The 12,829-nt window shown below is 46.5% G+C and overlaps 1 protein-coding gene across 1 annotated transcript in view; it reads left to right on the plus strand.

The window, feature by feature from the left end:
- The window catches only part of LOC147672112 (E3 ubiquitin-protein ligase TRIM39-like), a 158,210-nt gene that overhangs the window by 53,870 nt on the left and 91,511 nt on the right, over nucleotides 1-12,829 (plus strand). The window lies entirely within an intron of this gene.

Consider the following 12,829-nt stretch of genomic DNA (forward strand, 5'->3'; position numbering starts at 1 on the left):
CTATCACCCTCACTCACACTCACTCTATCGCCCTCACTCACTCTATCGCCCTCCCTCACTCTATCGCCCTCCCTCTATCCATCTATCTATCGCCCTCCCTCTATCCATCTATCTATCGCCCTCACTCTATCTATCGTCCTCCCTCTATCTATCGCCCTCCCTCTATCTATCTATCGCCCTCCCTCTATCGCCCTCCCTTACTCTATCTATCACCCTTCCTCACTCTATCTATCGCCTTCCCTCTCTCCATCAATCGCTCTCTATCTATCGCCCTCACTCTATCTCCCTCACTCACTCTATCGCCGTCCCGCCCTCCCTCACTCTATCTATCACCCTCCGTCTATCGCCCTCCCTCACTCTATTGCCCTCCCTCTATCTATCGCCCTCCCTCCCTCTATTGATCGCTCTTCCTCTATCTATCTATCTATCTATCGCTTGCATCACCACAGCATCACTAGGCACCACCACAGCATCACTCAGGGGCATAACAACATCAGTATGCGCTACCACAGCATTACTGAACGCCATAGCATCACTCGTCGCCACCACAGCATCAATCTGTGCAACCATTCAACAACAACTGGTTCAAATATGTTCTCTCAATGTTTGAAGCTTTATTACAAATGTCACAAAAAGATGTTAATATTTCACTTCTGTTTTGGGATTTTCGTCACAATAAAATACACTGAACATAATCTTCACAAAAGTTATTTACAAAAGTTTAAGCTATTGCCATTATAAATTGCAATAACTTTGATTTAAGTATTAATTTTTTTTAAATTAAAAGCCATTGTTATTTGTAATAGCAATACATCTAAGTCACGTAAATACAACACATATTGCATTACAAATGCTATAGGTGTCACATTTGCGAAAGTTATAACTATTGGCATTGTAAATGACAAAGCTATTAATTTTGCTATTTTCAAAACCAAGACATAAATACTAAATTTGTCATTTACAAGACCAATAGCTCAAACTTTCCTAATGCGAGACCTATTGCATTGCAAATGCTTGTTTATGCTTGACTTGATGGCAACGTTTCTTAATGTCCTCGGTGACTCTCTCATGGTAATTTTCAACAGCATCTTTTGGCATTACAGGTAAGAAGGTCGATTTAGGTTTGAAAGGACTACTTCCTGCCCCTCTTGGAGATATTTCGATACTCTAGCCTCTCTTGAGTTGAATTTAGACTGCTGGATTCCTGATTGTCATCCTTAGCCTCATTACTGAGCGCTTGCAATGTCAGCAGCTTGTTATGTCAGAGACTTGGAGTGTTTTGCATTCCCCTCTGCAGTGTGCTGCACTGATTTTGATTGTTTTAATCCAGTCTTGATAGTGAAGAATTTTTTGAGTTCAAGCTTCCTAATAAAACAAAACACATCGACCCTTGTTTTTCTATAATTGAAATTGCTTTCCGGGCAAAAATTCAATCCCAGCGACAGTATCTGTTTTTCCGCCTGGGTTTACCGTAGTGGTTGATAGATTAATAATCGTATTGTCATCTATCGCTGTTTCTTGCGCACTCCTTGGTTTTAAGTTTTGTTTTTCGCCTCTTGCGCCTTGCCCTTTTCCTTTGTCGTTTGGCCTCTTTTCATTTCTCGGCCTCGGGGTCTGCCGGCGATGTAAGTCTAAAAAATTGACCTCTTCGCCTAGGCTCAACTTGTTTTTTTCAGTTCTGCCGCCTTCTGAGCTTGTATCACTGATAAGTGATTCTGCCTCTGTGTTGGGTGTATCTTAAGCAACTATACCACCAGCTTGCTGTACTGTATTTGCTGAGCTATTTCTTATTTTGTCATTCATCCCCAGCGTTTTGGCGTTTTCAAACTTGCGTGCATATGTGAAAATTTGGCCTGGTTCGTAATCGGCCTTGTTGTGCGGCCTTGCCGCGCGGATTTTTTTTTTTCTTCTTGGTTTTTTGGCCGTTATTTGATTTCATTTCTTGCCTTATTTATGTATTCTGTTTGCTCCAATTTCATTATTTCTTCCACAATTTTTTCAATTTGCATCATTAATGCTTGACTATCTATTTCGGCATATTTTATGAGTATTTTGACTAAATTCATAGAGGCCATCAAATTACTTTCACCCCATTCCTCGAGCATACTTGAGTTAGGGTTATCGAAACCAGGTGCCAGGAGAATTCTCATCCCCCGCGGGACTCTTGCCCACTTCTTCATACTTGGTCAGTGATTTGTGCTCCCAACACTTAGTAGCATATTACCAACAACTAGCGATAATTATCGCTATGTTGGCTTAGCGGCAATATTATTATCGCCGAGCTCCGCCGATTTTTATCGCAGATAAACCTTGCTATTATCAAGGATTATCTCCTAAGCGATAAAAATCGGCTGCAATGCATGAATATCGCTGAAAAGTCAGCAATATTCACGCATTACCGAGCTAATGCTCTTAGCCATGTTATCCACCTACCATTGGATGACATGGCTAAGAACTGCTCAGGGCAGGTGTTAGCTTTTGGAGATATTCGCGCTTAGCGCGAATATCTCCAAAAGTTGGTAATAGGAGATAGCGATGTTAGCAACTGTTTCCAGTTGCTAACATCTTGGCACGCCCACTTTGCATGTCATTAGCGATAAATATCGCTGACATGCAAAGTGGGCCCCTAAATGCCCGCTATCGCCTACAAACGGTAGCTAACTGGTGTTAGCGACAGATTGGTAATAGTTGATAAAATTGTCGTCGCATTAGCGGGAAAAAGTCCCGCTAAACGGCAATAATGGCCCTTGGTAATATGCCCCTTAGTACTCAACAGTGTCTTTGCATCAGTGTTTGTATGGGAGCTCTGTGCACTGGTAGTTGCTTTTGGCAGATTGCTAAATAATTCATCTCCTGCCGTCTCCCTCTCGCAGACTGCATCCGCAGACATGCCAAGGCCCAATTATCCGTGTGCGTGCAGCGCGGTGTTACCAAGCTGCTGTTGCCGTCTACCGTGCCTCCCCACTGACGCCTTATGCTGCTCCACTCACCGCAGTGATTCTGTTACCGATAGGTCCTCCAACCCAGCCGCTTCCGTCCTCTGACCGGTGATGATTCCTCAGCTGCGGCCAAATAACTCCTTCCGAACCCTGTACAAGAACATCGGCTGCATACTCCTGGGGAGGGGGTCTGTTAACGAAAGCCACCTCTTATATATATATATATATATATATATATATATATATGTTTATAGTTACTAGAGAAATGCAGAAGTTGTAAATTGTATTTATAAATGCTTCAACATTGAAATATTGGGGAACAAATATAAAGTTAAAGAAAAATTAATAAAATAAAGAATTTACATAAACTCTTACTTTATAGAAAAAGCTTGTGACTATTTATCCTGGCATGTACATAATAGAATTTATCTAGTACTATTTTATATCTCCTGATTATTTTCCATGAGTGTTTTGTTAAAATCTCTCTGTATGCATATATCTTATATGTGGTTATTTATCTACATAATTATATGTTTTCCTCTCACTGCAAAGAAAAAGGTTTAGTAGTCTCCCCAAACCTCCGATTCCTCTTCCAAACTGTGTCTGACTCCTCACAAACCTCTTTCATTAGTATGAACTCGCAAACAACCCTTTCCAAACTCTTCCCTTCTCTGTTCGTCCTGTATCCTAAGCATCCAACTAACCACCTCCCAAGTCTCCCAGGACTTCTAGTAACAATCTACATTTCCATTTACCATTTCACCATTAATGCACCCATGCAGTTTGACTGCGAACCTCTGTTACTCAGGAGTTGGCTCTGTCCTCACCCATCAACAGATTGCGTCTGCGGTCACCACCAGTGCAGGCTTCTCGCCATGGCTTGAGGCTAGTGAACTGACTTGGAGATCCCGGAACATTAGCCCAGGTGATTGTCCCCTATAGTGGAAATTAAATCCCACTTTAAGTGAGAAGTTGCTGTGCCAGAGTATGAGCGACCGTAATCCGGGACTGTGTGTGGGGGTCTGACGTGTGAAGGGGGAGCTTGGATTGAGTTCAGTTGAATCAAAACCAGCACAGTACTATGTGAATCTTGAAAAGTAAAGGAGGAAGGCTGGGACTTCTTAAGTGGAGGCCTGACTGAATGATTTGAGAAGAAACAGGAACCTAGCATAGAAGCCGCCAATAGGACTGTGCTGAAGGTGCAGCAACCTCATATGGACAAGCCTAGAAAGGAAGAGTGGGTGGGGGTAAAGTCCTTTCCACCTCTCAGAAAGCAGTTGCTACAGGAGGGATGGAAAAGGGCACATTTAATAGGCCTGTCATGGTTCTCCCCTATCATTCCCTAAATAATGATCATTCTCTCGTCTACAGCCGGTTTGAGGGAAGGAACAGTAGAGCTATCCAAGCTGCCTTGATATATGGCAAACTGGCATTGAGGGGTTGAAACGGTGTTCTTTAATTCCAGGGGCTTTTTACAGACTGCCTCTCGGTGTGGGCACCAAATTACTGCCCCTGGAGACTCTAGTGCAAGTTGTACTGTCCCTGACCACAGGTCCCCTGAACTCATGCAGGCTACTGAGGCCCTGCCTGTCGGGGAGACACCTCAAAAAGGTAAGACTTTGTCAAATCATGACAAGCAGGAAGGGCACAGTAGCTCAGGGTCGACCCCTGGGTCTCCATCATTTGACGAAGGGAGAATGAATGTTTGTATCCATTACAGTTGCAGGGGATGCCGGCTACCGGAGGTCTTTCCAAGAAGGAGTTGAGATTTGCCCTCTTCAGCTCCGATGTAAATGAAAAAAAAATAAAAAAAATTGTCTGTGCTCCTTTTGGGCTTGCATAATAGTCCAGGTCAGTGCAGGAAAAACACTGGGTGCTGTGAAAGGTGTTTTCACTTTCGGGTCACGAGCGACACGGAACACACCACGCTTGGTTATCAGAATGCCGATGGCTGATTGGAGTAACAGGAAATTCCCCCTGACGAACGGCTAGACCCGAAATGCATCGGGTAGTCTATGCTACCTGGTACCCTATTATACAAGCTTAACGTGTAAATATCATGGATTCCTACATATGAGAATTATCATATGAAGAATGAGTATCACGAATTGAAGAATACATTCTTTATTTGATGAATAATTGGATTGGATTGGTGTCTACTTGATGAACATTTCAAACACGATTTCATGGCAATTTTGAGTGCTGCGTGAGTATGTTATTTCCCTGTATGAGGACGCTATTGAGTCAGCTACGCAGAGGACACTCATGCCAACCTTGACATAGAGAACATTTGTGTGTTGCACATGAGGGATGCATGATCTGCTCCTTATCCAGTATTAGGGTATCTTTCATAGATTCACATGCCTGAATCATTCCCCGTCGTCCGGATGGGAGTCCCCTGTATATAAATAAAGTAATGTCCCATATACATATAGAGTTATAGGCCAAAGGCCTTACATTAGTAACATATCCATGTCCTTTTGTAATAAGGTCCAAACTCTAGAGAAGAGCAAATCAGCTATCACCACCCCTTGGAACCTTCCTGGAATGAGCTCTAGTCCCTCAGATTTTCTACCGCACGTCGTTCTAAGGGAGTCTCCTCTGAGCTCTGCTCAGTTTTCCTCATTTCTGGATTTCCAGTGTTTCTTCTTGCATGATTCCACCTTTTGAGTGAAGTTCTTTAGTTCTTCATGGCAGATACACCTAAGAAAGGCCTATTTAGGCCCTGTGGTTCCTGTGGTAAAAAGAGGCTTCATGTGGATGACCAACACAAAGATAGTCTCTACTGCCTTTACCTGGATCATTCTTGAAAGGACTGCAAGGTATGTTGTACCTTTTCTTCAAAGACCCTCAAGGATCAGGAGGGGCGCCTCTTAATTTGGCTGCAGAGGCTTAAAGACATAGACCAACCAGAGTCTTTTGAGGAGAATGAGGGCTCTTCCATATCCTCCAATTCCTCTAAAAAAAAAAAAAAAGTGGCTTCTCCAGGCCCTTAGTCACAGCCACCTCAAAAGAAGACGCATAAAAAGTATTCAGAGGTACATTCCAAGGCTCTACCATCAAAGGTTTCTCCTCAGGAAGAAGCCTTCTTCCACTTCGTCGACGACAACCTTGTCGACGGTGGCTTCATCGACGAGGAAATTTACGTTTACGGCCTTGTGTGTAACCTCGTCAACGACGACTGTTTCCACTTCTGTCGCCTCTTCTTCACTATCTACGTCGACGACGACAACTCCATTGTCTACGGCCGGTAGGTCTGTTTCGTCTATGATAAAGATAAATAGGACATTGTCAACGTCCAAATAACCGTCGACGCTACGATCGCCGACGACAGTGTCGACGATGGCTTCGACGACTAAGACGGTCCTATCGACATCCACTCCATCGTCGACGAAAGCTCCGTCGACGACGACAGCACCGTCGAGATTTCCATCGACGAAGACAACATCGTCAACGACGGCTCCATCGACGGGAGCTCCATCGACCATGGTGCCCGTTGACGCTTCACCGTCGACGACCACATCGTTGACGGGTTCGTCGACGACGGCGGATTCAAATCTGCAAAGTACGTCTGTCCATTTCAAAATCACGAAACGTACATTGACATTGGCCCTGACTTCCCCTAGTAGGGTCCAGCCATTACCTCCAGCTCACCTCTTAGACGAAGAGGATTCTGACGAGGTCAGTGTGTTTAGAACAGCGGCAAGCCCATATGAATTTAACGTGAAGTATCAAGACAGTTCGGATTATGAGGACTAAGATCAGGAGGATCAGACGGTTTATACCGAAGGATACCATCCGCCTCCTTCTCCCATGGTTTGCCTACCAGCATCGTTGGTTTCCAATCTACAATTCCTCATTACAGACTATAAGCAAAGATTCCCTACTTCTGCCAAGTCTCCACCTCTAACTGTATCTCCACCGCCAAGACCACAGCTTCCACCTTTAAATCTATAGCCGGGGCCTGTCATTTCACCATGTCCGCCTTCCACAGACGATGAGGAGGAGCATCCTCACGAAGAAGGGGAACTTCATGATTCCCAGTCTACTCATGATGAGTGGGACGACTATGTCATACCCTGTCCTGCTTCTCCCATTCCTGCGTAGGCTGACTCGCCTCCTGAAGACATTGGGGAATTCACAACATAGTGGAAAGAGCGGCGCAATGCTTCCAAATTCCTATGCCATCACACCAGCAAGATGGCTCCTTATATGATTTTAAGGAACCTTTTAAGAAATCGGTCCGATCTATACCCAATATAGAATACATATGGGATCAGGGTGTGAAAATAATGCATAACCCTTCCTCTGTGCCCCCAGTATTGCCTTGTCTGGATAAGAAATACAGAGCTCCAGATACTGCACCAGCTTGCCTGACAGGAAATCCCAAACCAGACTCTCATCACACAGGCTGCTCAACGAAAATTCAAAAAACCTTCTGCCCCACTAGCCGCTCCTCCAGACTAGGAAGGCCGAAAACTTGATAGCATTGGTAAACGTTCCTCATCAATGTCTGCTTTAACAGTGCGTGCATCCAATTCCTTGGCACTGTTAGGGCGTTATACCACACAGTTGTGGGCAGACATCGGTCCATATCTGGGGGCCTTGCCAGATGATTCGAAAGAGGAAGCAAAAAAGATCTTGCTTGAAGGCGAACGTTCAGCATCCGAGATAATAAATTGCGCGATGGATATCGCCTCTACTGGATTTTGCCAACTAGCTGGCGCAGCTGTATTACGACGCCAGGGTTGGTTGAAGGCAGCTTCATTCCGACCGGAAGTGCAAACAAAAGTTTTGGACATGCCCTACGATGGCCAGCTTCTTTTTGGATCACACATTAACGAAGCTCTTCAAGGTATAAAAAAGGATACTGACACGGTCAGAGCTTTGTGTACCCTGCAATTCAAGAATCCACCTTTTCATGGCTCAAGAGGAAGAAGGCAATCCTCTACAAGAGGGGATTACCAAAACCAATCTTCCTACTCTTCTGGTCAACAGTATCGGCCACAATACCAGCAGCAGCAGCAGTCATCCTACACTAAGTCCTCCTTTCGTGGCAAAGCTGGTCAACAGAAGGGCGCTGCTCGGCGACAATGACCTTTCACTACCCCCAGTATCCATTTCATCTCCGCCCTCAACAGTTGGAGGAAGAATTTCCCATTTATTAAAAAATTGGATACAAATCACACCGGACCGTTGGGTTCTGCAATTAGTTAAATTCGGTCATTCACTGGAGTTCACTCAAATTCCTCCCCAAACCCCCTCTCCCCCCGACCTATGCTTCACAAAAATCTACGTATTCTACTCCGGGAGGTTTCACTTATGCTTCAGAAGGGAGATTTTACTCCTGCTTTGTCCTAGTACGCAAAAAGGAGAAAAAATGGAGACCGATCTGAGACCCGAGAAGCCTCAACAAATTCTTAAAAAAGCAGTTTTGTATGGTTACCATCCAGGAGGTACTACAACTTCTCAATGCGGAGGACTACATGGTATATCTGGATCTTCAGGATGCCTATTTTCACATCCCTATCCACCGGAATCAGAAGAAATGTTTAAGGTTTGCAGTAGTGGACAGACACTTTCAATTCCGTGTCCTACCATTTGGACTCACATCGGCACCACACATTTTTACAAAATGCCTCTCTCCAGTAGCCGCATATCTCAGGCAACAACACCATCAGGTCTTTCCATATCTGGACGACTGGCTAGTCAAAGCACCATCTCTAGAAGGCGCGTCCTGGTCTTCCGATGCCTGTCTACAGCTTTTCGATCGCTTGGGGCTCACTCTCAATCGTGACAAGTCTGTCCTCTATCCTTCCCAGCGTCTAACTTTCCTGGGTGCTACTCTCGACACGACCCAGAAGAAAGTATTTCCGTCACAGGAGCGAAAGGACAAGCTTCTTTCATTGGCAATTCACATACGCTCCAAGAAATCTTTAACAATGCGTCTTTTCAAATCCCTGCTCGGGATGATGTCTTCATGCATTCTACTAGTTCCACACTGTTGTCTTCACATGCGCCCTCTTCAAGAGGCGCTATCGGCTCAACGGGTCCAATGTACAGGTTCATTCAACGATGTCATCTGAGTGACTCCTCAAATGGTCAAGGCTCTAAGGTAGTGGATTTGCCCTCAGAACCTTTCTCAAGGCTTGCCTTTCTTGCTTCCAGCTTCTCCACATATCATCACAACAGATGCGTCCCTGGAAGGCTGGGGAGCTTTTCTCCAAGAACTACAGATCAGCGGAAAGTAGTCCCATTCCGAAAGACAACTCCACATAAATCTCCTCGAACTGCGAGCAGTCTATCTCGCTCTTCTGTCATTCCTACCAAGAATCAGAAATTCTCTAGTGCTCGTGCGTACGGACAATACCACGACAATGCACTATCTAAACAAGCAAGGGGGAACTCGCTCTCTAACACTCTCTCACAAATCGCAAAAGATCTGGAACTAGTTGCTCCTTCACAACATTTCTCTTCGGGCAGAGTACGTCCCAGGAACAGACAATGTTCTGGCCGATTCTCTGAGCAGACAACAGGGGGCGTGTCATGAATGGAAATTGAATCAACGAACTCTCAACCGCATATTCTCTCAATTCGGCACCCCTCTTCTAGACCTGTTCGCTACAAGGCAGAATGCCAAATGCCAACACTTCGCAAGCTGGCGTCCCCAGAATGGATCTCTAGGGAATGCATTTTCGATCGCATGGTGCAACATCTTTGCATACGCTTTTCCACCGTTTCCCCTGATTCCCCGAGTTCTCAGGAAATTGAAAGCGGAGCTTTGCACGTTCATTCTGATAGCCCCAGCTTGGCCATGCCAGCATTGGTTCACAGAGCTTCATCTTCTCTCCCTGGAACCGCCGATCCAGTTAAAACCGTTTCCCTCTCTTCTCACAATGAACCACCAACAAGTCCAGCATCCGTATCCGGCATCTCTCAGATTATCCGCTTGGCTCCTGAGTTCAGGGAATTCCAGGGCCTAGTCATTCCGCCGGAATGTAGAGCAGTTCTGGCTCGGGCTCGAGTGGACAGTACTAACAAAACATACTCCTTAAAATGGAAGAGATTCTGCATCTGGTGCAAGTCAAAGAAGATACACCCTCTTTCATCTTCTCCAGTACAAATATTGCCTTATCTTCTCCATCTGGCAAATTCAGGTTTTCCTCACGCTTCCATTAAAGTTCACTTGGCACCAATATCTTGTTTCAGAAGATTTTCTGCTGGCCCTTCTCTTTGGTCTAACAGGATGTTCAAACAGTTTCTTAAAGGCCTGTTCAGGACTTTTCCTCCTGTAAAGACTTTACCTCCCACTTGGCAACTCAACACAGTTCTTGCTCAGCTCATGAAACATCCTTTTGAGCCGATACACAGAGCTGATCTTAAGTATCTTTCCTGGAAAACGGCGTTCCTTCTGGCCCTTACCTCAGCGAGGCTACTGAGTGAACTCCATGCATTTTCAATTCAAGACCCTTTCCTTCAGTACAAACATGACAGGGTTATACTACGAACAAATCCTAAGTTTGTACCTAAGGTTCCGTCAGACTTCCATCTCAATGAACCTATAGTCTTACGTTCCTTTTTTCCAAATCCTCACACAATGGCAGAAAGAACTTTGCATTCTCTGGATCTTAAACACTTCCTGAAAGTTTACATTGACAAGCAAAGCCCTTCCGCAAGTCCAACTACTCTTTGTGGCTTTCAGTCAACCTATGAAAGGTCTTCCACTCACTAAACAAAGTATCTCTCGCTGGATCTCTGCAGCTATTATATTCTGTCACCAGCAAGCGGGGCAACCCCTGCGTTCCAAGGTCCGAATCCACTCCACTAGGGCAATGTCTACCTCCATGGCACTCTTCGCGGGTGTGCCAATCACAGACATTTGCAAAGCGGTGTTAGACTTGGGATTTCTGGTTGGCTGAGGCTTGCGTCAAAGTCAGGCAGAAACCACCACTCTAGTTAGGGCAAGGAAGTTACAATCCAAAGATATCCCCTGCTCACCCCCTTCGCAACGTGACACGAGCAGCAAGGCTGATCCCGGAGTTAATGTAAGTTAAGTATTTGCGCACCCACCCACCGAGAACAACATCCCAGGCCCCCCACAAAAGGAACTCCACACAAGGTATATATAAAAATAGCCTTTGTATTACCGAACACATTAGATAGTAAACACACACTTTACAATATGCCAGAGGCACAGGCAGAATTTACAGGGGATTATATACATGGGACAGGGCCACATGGACCACTGTCAGGAATAAGCACTTTTAGAACTAGCACTTTGTAGGAATAATGTTTAGCACATAGAACATGTGATAGCTGTAACACCAAATAACAAATGTAGCACAGAACCAGTAACCACTGGTAAAAGATAAGTACCACCTACGCAACCCTAACCACCTTAGGAAAATATCACGCAGGGAACCATGAACTCACTAGCATAACTATACTAGGAGAAACAACCACCTAAGCATAAAAATACATTTAGGGGTATAGGCACAAAGACATTACACATGATGCAGAAATCACATTAGGTAGGTAATCACAATTGGGCCAAATTATCACATGAGGCATAAACATGTACCCCTAGCAAGGGCACAACACAAACTGTCCCCAGGCCGACATGTTAGGGCAGGCTGCACAGGCAACCAAAGGAGGTGCGCAAAGCCTAAACGGAGCAGCTGCCCACTAAGTGCTGGACAGCTGGTACTCTATTCTGGGTTCTGAATCACAATGGTGCCCAAAACAACATGTGAGCCTCGTGGGCTCTAATTACAACAATGCGGCCACATGTGGGAGCCTCGTGGGCTCGAGAAACAATTGCCACCACACTGGGGGAGCGGCCCGCTGGCAACCGGGGCCGCTCTACCTCCCAAAATGCCCCCGGAATGTAGGTGGAGCCTCGAAATACTACTGTGCCTCTCTCAGGCACGAAATCAAATGCCTCCGTCGTTGGAGTCCCACTCGGGGGACTCAGGGGATAACAGAAATGCCCCCTTTGATGTTGGAGCCTTGCGGGCTCGGAATGCAACTGTCCTCTGACCGCGTGGGCTCTGAAGAAATGTGGGCCCCCGTCGGTGGAGTCCCTCTCTGGGGGACTCGGAATCACAAAATGCCCCGTGGGTGTCCCGCTCTGGGACTCTTACAAATAGTGTGCCTCCAACGTCGGAAGAACCTCGACAGGCTCTAAATAACAAATGCCCTCACAGGGAGAGAGCACACTGCCCCGTCACCCCCCTCTGCAACAAACAACACCGGGCCCCACTCACCGGCATGCTGCCGGTCTTCTTCTGGTGCCGCTTCTGGCCTCCGCGCCGCGTTGTGGAGCCCCCCCCTTCACAGGGGCTCCTCTTCCAGTGCGGCGGGCAGGGCGGCTGGGCTGACTTCTGTTGGCGGCGGGATGGGCTCTCTTCCTTGGGAGAGCCTCGCTGGGAAGAGACGCCGGCTTCCTTTCACCACACGGGAGCCCTGCGCACCACACAGTCCTCGGGCGCCCTTCCGGCCTGGATGCAGGCCCCGCTCCTGTCACGGGCTGGAGTGCCTGACTTCCGGGTCGGACGAACGGGGCCGCGGCGGTGATTCTAACATGGGGTAGGCTCCCGTTACCATTAAATAGAAAGTCCCTGGCGGGGTGGGCACCCGTCAGGGGGATAATAATCTCTGCAAAATCGCGGGTCAAATGCAGGGTGGGCACCTGCTTCTTTAAAGGGCAAGTGGCCCGTCAAACAGCGCTCCTCTGGGGGCAACAAAGTGCTTGAAATAAATAAAAGCAAAAGCGCTCCCAGGCGCTTTAGAGGCAAGGTCCCAGGTCCAAAGTTCAGCTACAAGGCCTTTAGGAAGAAAAAGGCAGGGGGGGCAAAGGCAGCGCCCAGGGGCCAGCTCACAGGGCCCTC

Source organism: Lissotriton vulgaris, unplaced genomic scaffold (genome assembly GCF_964263255.1).
Source record: "Lissotriton vulgaris unplaced genomic scaffold, aLisVul1.2 SCAFFOLD_996, whole genome shotgun sequence".
NCBI classification, from domain to species: domain Eukaryota; kingdom Metazoa; phylum Chordata; class Amphibia; order Caudata; family Salamandridae; genus Lissotriton; species Lissotriton vulgaris.